The 10202-nt window shown below is 44.2% G+C and overlaps 1 pseudogene; it reads right to left on the reverse strand.

The window, feature by feature from the left end:
• Window positions 1-820: 820 nt before the first annotated feature.
• LOC115942010 (small nucleolar RNA U3) lies at window positions 821-946 on the reverse strand (annotated as a pseudogene).
• Window positions 947-10202: the final 9256 nt, after the last annotated feature.

The following is a 10202-nucleotide window of genomic DNA, read 5'->3' on the forward strand; positions in this document are numbered from 1 at the left end:
AACCCATACAGAGCCAAACACCTGAGAAATTTGTTCTGTTTTTCTGGGTCCTCTTCTTTGTTTCACATTCTCTCAGTCCCATTAGCTTCTGATCAACCACTTCACTGAAATGGTTCTTATCAAATCACCAAAGATCTACATCTTGCTAAAGCACATAATCATTGCTGTCCTCATTGTTCTAGACCTTTCAAGAGTATTTGACATATTAATCACTCCTTTATTCTTAAAATATTCTTTTCCATGAATTAGAGCTAGAATTATACTCACCTAGTTTTCACCCCACTTGTAGCTCCTTCCTCCAAATCTCCTTTCCGAGAGCTTCTTCCTCTTCTTGACCTCTGAATGTTGAAGTGCTCTAGTGCTCCATCCTTGACCTTCTCTAGTTCATCTACACTCCCTCACTAGGTGTTCACTTGGTTTGCAATACCATTTGGATAATAACAACTCCCAAATTCATTCGTGACCTCTCCCCTAAGTACTGGACTCATATCAAGCTACCTACTTGTCATCTCCATATGGATGTATAGTAGTCATCTTAGATGCAACACATACAAAATGCAATTCTTGATAAGCCAGCTCCTGACATTACCAAGTCTACTTCTCCCAAAATTTCTTCCCATCTCAATAAAGGGCACCATTATCTACCCATTTCCTCAGGCCTCTCTCAGACTTGACTCCTCTCTTTCCATCACTACACACATCCTATCCATTGACCAGTGCTACAAGCAATATCTTCAACATTCCACATTCAACCACTTCCCACTACCTCTACTGCCATCAGTGTGGCTCAAGCCACCATCATCTTGCCCTGGATTATTGCAGTATAACTTCTTTCTGATCTCCATACTTCTACTCTGCTCTCTCTCCAATCTGTCCATAATCCAACAGTCAGAAGGATCCTATTAAAATAACAAACTATAGAAATGATCCCTGAAAGTATAGTCTTGATCCTATTAAAATAAAAATCAGATCATTCATTTCTCTATGCAAAACTCTCTTGTGCTTTTTTAGTTCCAAAAATAAAATTCAAACTCTAAACATGGCTTAAAGGGCCTGTTGATTTGGCTTCTGCCTACCTCATTCTCTGACATCAATCTCTTAACACTCTCCCCCACCCTGCTTCATACCTTCCAGCCACTCTAGTCTACTTGTTGCTCCTCAAACACACCAAGCTTGTTCTCACCACAGGGCCTATTCATTTGCTCTTTCCTCTGCCTAGAGATCTGTAATACTTTTACTAAAAATCTTTGAGTGCCTGGATCCTTATTATTCAACTTTCAGTGTAAATACTAGCTGCTCATAAAGGCCATCTCTAGTCACTTTGATATAGATCTTCAGTCCCGGTCACTCTTTACCTCATTAACCTATTTTAACTTCTCCATAATATTTATCAGCACCTAAAGTGATGTCAGCTATTTATTTATTTACCATTATCTGTTTGTCCCAGTAGAATTATGCCTCCATGGAAGGAAGGACCTGATCTTTACTGTTCATGACTTTATCCCAACAGAGCAATTCTGTCATAGAGTGATCATTCAATAAATATTTATTTAATGAATAAATGAATGATTTCCCTGCTTCTAGGTTGCCTTGTATAATCCTTTCTCTACAGCAAAGCCAGAGCAATCAGGCTTCCATTTATGAAATGAATAAGTCATGGGGATAAAAGGTACAGCATAGGGAATACAGTAAATGGTATTAAATAGTATTGTATGGTGACAGATGGTAGCTACACTTGTGGTGAGCATAGCATAATATATAGACTTGTGGAATCACTATGTTGTACACCTGAAACTAATATAACATTGTGTGTTTACTATACTTCAATTAAAAACATAAATTACATCATGTCACTTCCTTGCTTAAAATCCTTTAATAGGTTCCCCTGCATTTCAAATAAACAAATAAAACCCTAAGCTTTTACCATAACTTACAATACTCACCATGACCTGGCTAGCCCCTGCTCACATCTCAAACCACACTTCCTTCCATTCTACCCCCAGCCCACTGTGTTTCAGTCATATCAGCTTTCCATCAACCCCCTAAATTCATTGTGAACTTTCCTACCTCTGGATCTTTGCTTTGCTGATGTCTGTCTCCAGTGCTCTTCCTCCATCCTCAGGCCACCATCCACCCAAGACAATAGTACAGTCACTGCTCTTGGAGCACCAAGATAAGAAGAGTCATTTCCTACTGGACTGGCTGGGGGAGACAGAAAGCTCTGCTCATCCACAAACTGACATTTTCAGGCTTTACACATACATATGGTGCCACCGTACTCCAAAGTCACACATCAGAAACAAGAGGCTCAGGTCTCTACTCCCTTCTCAGCACAGTTTTAAAATAAACTATCTACGTGGCTCAGACCATTTCTTCACCCCACACATTCATTCCTTCATCCTGTCCAATCTGGCCACAGGCTCCACTTCTCACTCCACTGAGCTTGAACATTACCAATGATTCCCACATTATTAAATCCACTGGACACTGATCTATACTCATCTTGCTTGACCTTTTTTTTAAGACTTTATTTATTTACTTGAGAGAGAGAATGAGATAGAGAGAGCATGAGAGGGGGGAGGGTCAGAGGGAGAAGCAGGCTCCCCGCTGAGCAGGGAGCCCGATGCGGGACTTGATCCCAGGACTCTGGGATCATGACCTGAGCCAAAGCCAGTTGCTTAACCAACTGAGCCACTCAGGCGCCCAATCTTGCTTGACCTTTCAGGAACATTGGGAAAAGGAAATCATAAACTTGTCTGATTTCCCTCACATCTCTCTGGATATTCATTGTCTCCTTTGTTGGCCCTTCCTTCTCTACTCTACTTAAGCCTTTATCTTTAGTTCATACTTCAGACCTGTATATCAAACTGTCTAGTACCCATTTCCACATAGATGTACCAGCGGCAATTCAAATGTCTCCTCTCTAAAACTGAACCCTTGAACTTCTTCTCAAGGCTTTTCCACCTGGACTTTGGCAACTGCCTCCTCCCTGGTCTCCTTACTTCTACTTTTATTGCTCTCTTGTCCTCTTTTCACTGCACGAAGATGGATCTTCTGCAAGCATTAAGTCAGACCATGACCTTTCCCTCCTTAAGGCCCCCATCATGCCTTCTTCTCCATTGTTTCTGGAATCAATTTCAAGCCCTGAGCTTGGTATTCAAGGTCCTGGCCCCAGACAACCTCAGCCTGTCTCCTTCCCATCTGAGGTTTCAACCTCACCAGAGCACTTGCTGCTCCCCAGATCCTGTGTTTTCCTTCCCATCTCTGTGCCTTTGCTTACACTGTCCCTTCTGCTTGGGATAGACTTACTTTTTCTCTCTATATGGCATACTACTACTCATTTTTCTTTTCCCAGTTTAAGCATCAGCTTCTGTAAGATTTCCCTGTCTCCACATTCCCTTCCCAATGTTGCTACTGGGTCTGGATTATGGGCTTTTCCTCTGGATTCCCACAGCCTCCTGTGTTTCTTTACCATTCATCCTTACTACAGAGTATGCAATCATATCTAGATCCATCTGTTCCCAGAACCATGGGATCCTTAAAACCAAGAACCTTATCTGAGTTTTTTCTATCACCGCTCTCCCCAGCCTCTGTGTACAGGAGGCACACAAAAGATCAGTTTCCTATTTCTTCCCATCTGTCCTCACAGCCCCAGTCAATGCACAGCCCTGCTTGCAGTTTTCCTCCCCTTACAAATATTAAAATTTTGTTGTCAAACCTCATCAGTCAATTCCAAAGTCATATTTTTTCTTTCTGATATTGTTTTATGTTGTCTTTTGTTTTGTTTTATATTTATAGTGCCATGGCTGCCAGTCCTTGGAGGCTGAATTCAAATCCCATGGGGGTCTGTCACCAGACAGCCACACAGCAGCCTCTACTTATGGATGTCCAGAAAGATGGCCCAGGGAGAAAGCCAGATAGAGATGGGCCCAGCAGCAGAGCCATAGTCATGGATGTTGTACTTGCATAACACTTTTCAGTGTACAGAATGTTTCCCCCATCTTCCTGCCATAGAGTCCTCTCACCACTCAGTGATGTAGAGAAGCCAGAGAATCCTGTTATCCTAACTTAGCAAATATGGAAACTAAGGCACTAAGAAGGTGGAAGGGTCACCAATGCCTTTCAAAAGAGTGCTGCTCCCTGGACAGAAGGTCAGGAGTGATTGCCAGGACAAGCTTTGACTGCTCATGAAAGTTCCAAGTTGGCGCCTAACAGTGAGACCCTGTAGGTGGACAATGCAACTGGCAAAATGTTGAGCCATCAATGCAGGAGATGAGATGGGCCATTTTCATGCAGGTGCCATCATCCAAACTCTCAGGATGGTGGTGGGAATAGGTTGAGTGTGATGCATAGAGGGGGGTGCACAAGTTGAAATCACAAAAACCAGTAGCTCCAGAGTCCACAGGGCTTGGGAATAAATATAGCAGCCTGTATATCACCCAGATCCATCTTAGAATAAAAGAAAAGGAACCCAGAAAGGTGGCCCATTGGAGTAAATGGCAGCCCCAGGCAGTATGCTGCCCACATAGGCAGACCCCAGAGTAACTCTAGGGAAAGATGGCCATTAGAAGGTTCCTAAAGACTCAGAAAATAGTTGCCTGACTGGCTTACTAGGTGACTTTGTGTTGGTCCCTTCTCTTGGGGCCTCAGAGTCCCCATAGGTACACAGAAACTTCCTACTCTCTATCATATGGGGTTATTTTGGTTCATGCTCTCATCTTCCATGACTCTGGTCCCTGACCCAGCCCCTGAACCCAGAAGGAGGCCAGTAGTAAGGAGCTACTGGTATCAGCCATTCTGAAGAGAAATCTACTTTGCATGAGTCTGAGCTCAGCTGTTGTTCACAGAAACCTTGATTTAAGGCCATTTCAATAAGCCCCAATTCATCATCTTGAAGGTCTTTGAAGAAAAGACAAGTGCCATTTTCTAAATGCCATTATGTAATCAAGCCTTTTGCAGCCAGCCCGGCAGGCCCACATGCCCACGTGCGTGCCCTGACTACTATATCTCACATCTCACTGAGTGTGCTGGGCCCCTTGACAGACAGCCCTGGTCATGTGGGGGCTGGGGCCAATGATACAGGGAAGAGATTGGGATCCCCAGCCATGAGACAGATCTTGTGACAGGCACTCTGTGAAAAACTGCAGAAAATTTCATAGGAGGGAGGCCCTACCTACCCCAGGGTCACTCCTGTTTCTTAGGTCCCTAAGCCTGTTCCCTGAGCTCCCTTTTCTGCAGGTCAGGAGCCCAAGGCAGTCTTTTAGGAATACCGTTATCCCTGGGGTGCAGTGCTCAAATCAGAGACCTAGCTGTTAGACTGCATAGGAGTAAGTCCCAGCTTCAGTACTTCTTTACTCTTTGACCCTGAAAAAGTTAGCTGCCCGCCCTGTGCCTCAGTTTCCACATCTTTAAAATGAAGATAATAATAGCCCATCAACTTCCTAGCAGAAGGGTGAAAATTAAATGCTATAATGTTTACATAGCTCTGAGAACAGTGCCTGTCATGTAACAAACTATATATGGTATTAAGGTTCTTGCCATTTTCACAGCACTACAAATAGGAGTGGTAAATGTGGCAGCTGGAAAATAAGCTAGGGATTCTCCTAGATTTTGAGTGTGGAAAAAGCAGAGCAGGGTCTGGGAACTGAAGGCCTGTCTTCACATCTTGGCTTTACTATTTACTGGCAGTAGGACTTTAGACAAGTCTGGGCACCATCATGAGCTTGCTTCCCATCTCTAAAAGGAATAGAGACTCCTTGGATCATGGGATTGTTCCAGAAGCTGATAAGGAAACAGATGGGATACTGCTTTGTACCTGGCCACACACATTTTGGTACCATGTAGTCCAATGGGTCTCAATGTGGTCCTTAGACCAGCAACATCAGCACCACATAGGGACATAATATAAACACCAGACCTAGTGAATCAGAAACTACAGGTGGTGGGCCCAGTAATCTGTTTTAACAAGCCTTACAGGGAATTCTGATGCATAAGAGAGCTTAAGAGCCATGGTTATAATCCAACCTCACAGAGACAAGGAAATGAAGGGTCAAAGAAAGCCTAAGTGTTGTATACTAACAAGGCACAGGTCTTGTGAATTAGTGGCCCTGAAGCATACTCATGAGAGCAAGGTCTCTTGCCTCTCAGGTTGCTCTCTTGCTAGGACACCAGTCTGAGCAGTGTCTAAGATCCCTTTTCCTGTGGGCACTGCACAGATGGTGTCCAAGCAAGAATACATCCTGGGAGGCAAGAGAACTTGTTCTTGCATGTAAATTATTGGACACTTCTCTAAAGCATAACATCTCTTTCAGCCATGAGATTAACAACCAGAAATGCTCTATTTTCACATCTTTAGGGAACAAGCTTCAGGGCCCCATGTCAGCATGGGCATTTTGGGATAGCTGCCTAGGAGATAGGGTCTTAGGCCCTTGCAGTTCTCCCAGGGTGGAGGTCAGCCACAATAAGGCTCAAGCTCCTTTTCCCAGTCCTAGAGTAGGAGACAGTTAAGGTGGGCAGCAGTGGCCAGCCTGTGTGTTAGTTAGCTAATGCCCACAGCATACTGAAGAATGAGAAGTGGCTCAAGTGTGGAACCTCACATTTACCTGGTAACTCTTGAAACTGGCTGTCTTCCTGGTAGGCTTTTGTCCTATAATTTCTGCCCTTCCCTGACTGCCCCAAGCCAAACCTCTTCCTCTCCATAGTAATAAAGGTCAGGAAGGTGTGGGAGGGAGTCCCCAGCTTCTTAGCAGCCCAGGGACTCCTTGGCATTCTTGGCCCCCTGGTGTGGGGAGGCACAGGCAGCCCCCATCCCCACAAGCAATAGCTCTGCTTCACCAGGCAGAAAAACATTACCCAGCCCTGCTTCCTGAGCCCACATGAGGAATTGCTGTCTTCCACATCATGCTGGCAGGTCACCATTCATTTTCCCCGCAGACCAACTGCAAGAGTTTCAGTGGTGTGTGGGCGCTTCTCCCCTCTCTCCCTCCCCAGCCACCTCAGCATGAAGATCTCTACCAGAAGGTGATTAGATTTGGGGAGGGTTATTTTTTTTCCAGACATAATTGTTTCTTAATTCTTTTAATTTCATTCCCTTTAAAGATTATAAGCAACAACCAGTACTTGATAAATGATGAAGAACATTAGTAATTAATCGAGTTTTCAAGTGGTGCTGCTTTCATGACAATTAAAAAATTATCTATCATCTATCTATCTATCTATCTTCATATGTGAAGTTTGGGAGTACATCATCCATGGAGGCAGCCTAAGTGGGCTGTAATTTAAAACCTGAGGAAACAGAGACCCTTCCAAACTGTGCCTGAGACCACTGTTTAAGGATCAGGAAGCCTAGAAAATTAAATAAGTTCCCCAAAGATGAGGGAAAAAATGTATCCATTTGTTCTTTTCTTAGTCACTGAATTATGCATTCACTTGCTCAAGAAATTAGTTACCTTAGTCACTTATTCATTCACCCCATCATTCATTCATTCAGTGGCTCAGTTATTCTTTCCCCTTTTTCTTATCCACTCACTCACTAGCTCATACACTAACAGGATTATTCCTTCTCTCTTTCTCTCTCTCCCTCACTTCCTCACTCACATACTCTTTCACCTATCTCTCCTGCTCTATAATACCCATAGCTCCATGATGATTTAGGGCTTTAGCTGACATTATAGATTTTCTCCAAACATACCTTAATACACAAAGAAAATTATGAGTTTTCATAGTATTAGCTGATTTGTCCCATACTCTTTTCACTCAATCATACTGCTTGAGAGTTTACTCTGTGCAGGGGGCAGAGAGATACAGATGACATTGGCCATGCCCTCACCTGGTTTGCAGTCTATTTGAAGAAATAAGTGTTTTCACAAATACCTATTCTTGATACAGGAATCCAAAAAGGAATTACTTGATTGAAAAACTGCATGCAGTCTTCTACTCAGTGAACTTTCCTGGGCATCTACTGTGAGCCAGGACCTGGGGATACAAAGAGGACTAAGACATGGTTCTACCTTCATAGAGTTCAATATCCAATGGTGGAGAAAGACATAGGACTAGACAAGTGGTGTAAAATATGAGTAAGCTGAGTTGCTGGGAGACACACAAATAGAAAAATCACGTACTGATGAACTCTAGTGAAAGCTTAAGAGAGTCAACATTAGCCCTAGGCCTTAAATGAGGGGTAGGATTTTATTGGACAAACATAGATGGAAGGAAAATGCTTAAGGCATATGCATGATTCATGGGTAGAAAACTCAAGGTATGTTTGCAGAATAGTAAATCATCCTATTTTTCTAGAGCAGAGGGTATGTGGAAGGAAGTTGGTAGAAATAAGGCTTAGCCCTCAAGCAAGGGATTGAGAGACAGTTGGGGTTTGATCTTAGAATAAGAGGAGGAGCCATGGATGGTTTTTGAGCAGAGTTATGCCATGATGAGGGCTAGGCTCAAGGGATGATTTGGAAGTGAGATCAGAGACTTTAGGCAAACAGATCCTTGAAAAAGTTAGAGAATCCTGATGGACTGAAGTAGGAAAGTAGGAAGAGAAATCCAGAGGCAAAAATGAATGTGAGGGATGAAGGAGAAAAGATGGCAGAGGAGTAGGGGACCTTATTTCAACTGGTCCCCAGAATTGAACTGGATATCTACCAGACCACTCTGAGCACCCATGAAATCAGCCTGAGATGTAAAAAGATCTGGATCTCTACAAACAGAATATCACAGGCAGTTGGTTTCGAGGTACGAAGCAGGGAGCCGTGATTCTGAGGGCAGATATCGGAGGATAAATGGCAGCGGGAGGGAGCCTGTCCGTGGGGATCCTACACCACCGGTGAGAAACAGCCTCAAGCGCTGGGGACAAGGCACAGACTCGCAGACCAGTAGCGGCGGGGAAAGGACTTTAGGGCAGCCCCTGGGACGGAAACCCGGAGCGGTGGGGTCATGCATGCAAACTGGGAGTGGCTGGCAGTTTCAGAAGCACAAAGGGCAGGAACGTGCCCCAACCTGGAGGCAGGACTGGGAGCGCTGCGGAGGGGCGCACAACCCAGGACGCTGCAGTTTATAGCAGCACGGACAGAAACGGAGATGGTGTGGCCTGGAGAGCTCACTGAAGAACAGACTACGGTCTCTCTGCTCTGAGGCAGAGAGTTGGAAATGGTCTCTTCTGCTCTGACTCTCGGAAGAGATGTGGAAAGCCACCAGGGAAAGCCGCCAGAGAACAAAAGCACCAAAAAACTGATTCCCACTGAGGCCATCCCCCACCACATGGGGGGCAGGGCAACTCCGCCCAAACAGGGTTGCCTGAATAACAGCACAACAGGCCCCTCCCCCAAAAGACAGACTGGGAAAACAGGAGGCCAGCAACCCTAAGGTCCCTAGAAAACAGGTGCATCTTGCTTGGGCTCTGGTCAATAATTTGGACTCTATACATTCCCTCAACCACCCATCAACAGAATGACTAGGAAGAGGAACCCCCAAAATAGAAAAGACTCAGAGATCATGACTTATGCTGCAAATTTACAAATGGATGCAGATATAACCAAGATGTCGGAGATGGAATTCAGGCTAGCAATTGTGAAGACAATGGCTAGAATGGAGAAATCAATTAATGGCAACATAGTGTCTCTAAGGGCAGAAAGAAAAGGTGAATTGGCAGAACTTAAAAATGCTATCAATGAGATCTAATCCAATCAAGATAATCTAACAGCTAGGCTAAGTGAGGCAGAAGAGCGAATAAGCGACCTGGAAGGCAATATAATAGATAAAAAGGGAAAAGAGGAGGCCAGGGAAAAACAACTCAGAATCCATGAAAATAGAATCAGAGAAATAAGTGACACCATGAAGCGTTCCAATGTCAGAATAATTGGAATCCCAGAGGGAGTGGAGAGAGAGAGAGGACTAGAAGATGTATTTGAGCAAATCGTAGCTGAGAATTTCCCAACACCCCAGCATGTAATAGTAAAATTCACAAATCTTAGAACCAAGGAAACCATCTTAAGGGCAGTTAGGGGGAAGAGATTCCTTACGTACAGAGGGAGGAACATCAGAATAACGTCAGACCTATCCACAGAGACCTGGCAAGCCAGAAAAGCTTGGCAAGACATATTCAGGGTACTAAATGAGAAGAACATGCAGCCAAGAATACTTTATCCGGCAAGGCTGTCATTTAGAATGGATGGAGAGATGCAGAGCTTCCACGACCAGCAGAA

This window comes from Leptonychotes weddellii, unplaced genomic scaffold, assembly GCF_054177405.1.
Source record: "Leptonychotes weddellii isolate Sample4059 unplaced genomic scaffold, ASM5417740v2 HiC_scaffold_3531, whole genome shotgun sequence".
In the NCBI taxonomy this organism is placed as follows: Eukaryota; Metazoa; Chordata; class Mammalia; order Carnivora; family Phocidae; genus Leptonychotes; species Leptonychotes weddellii.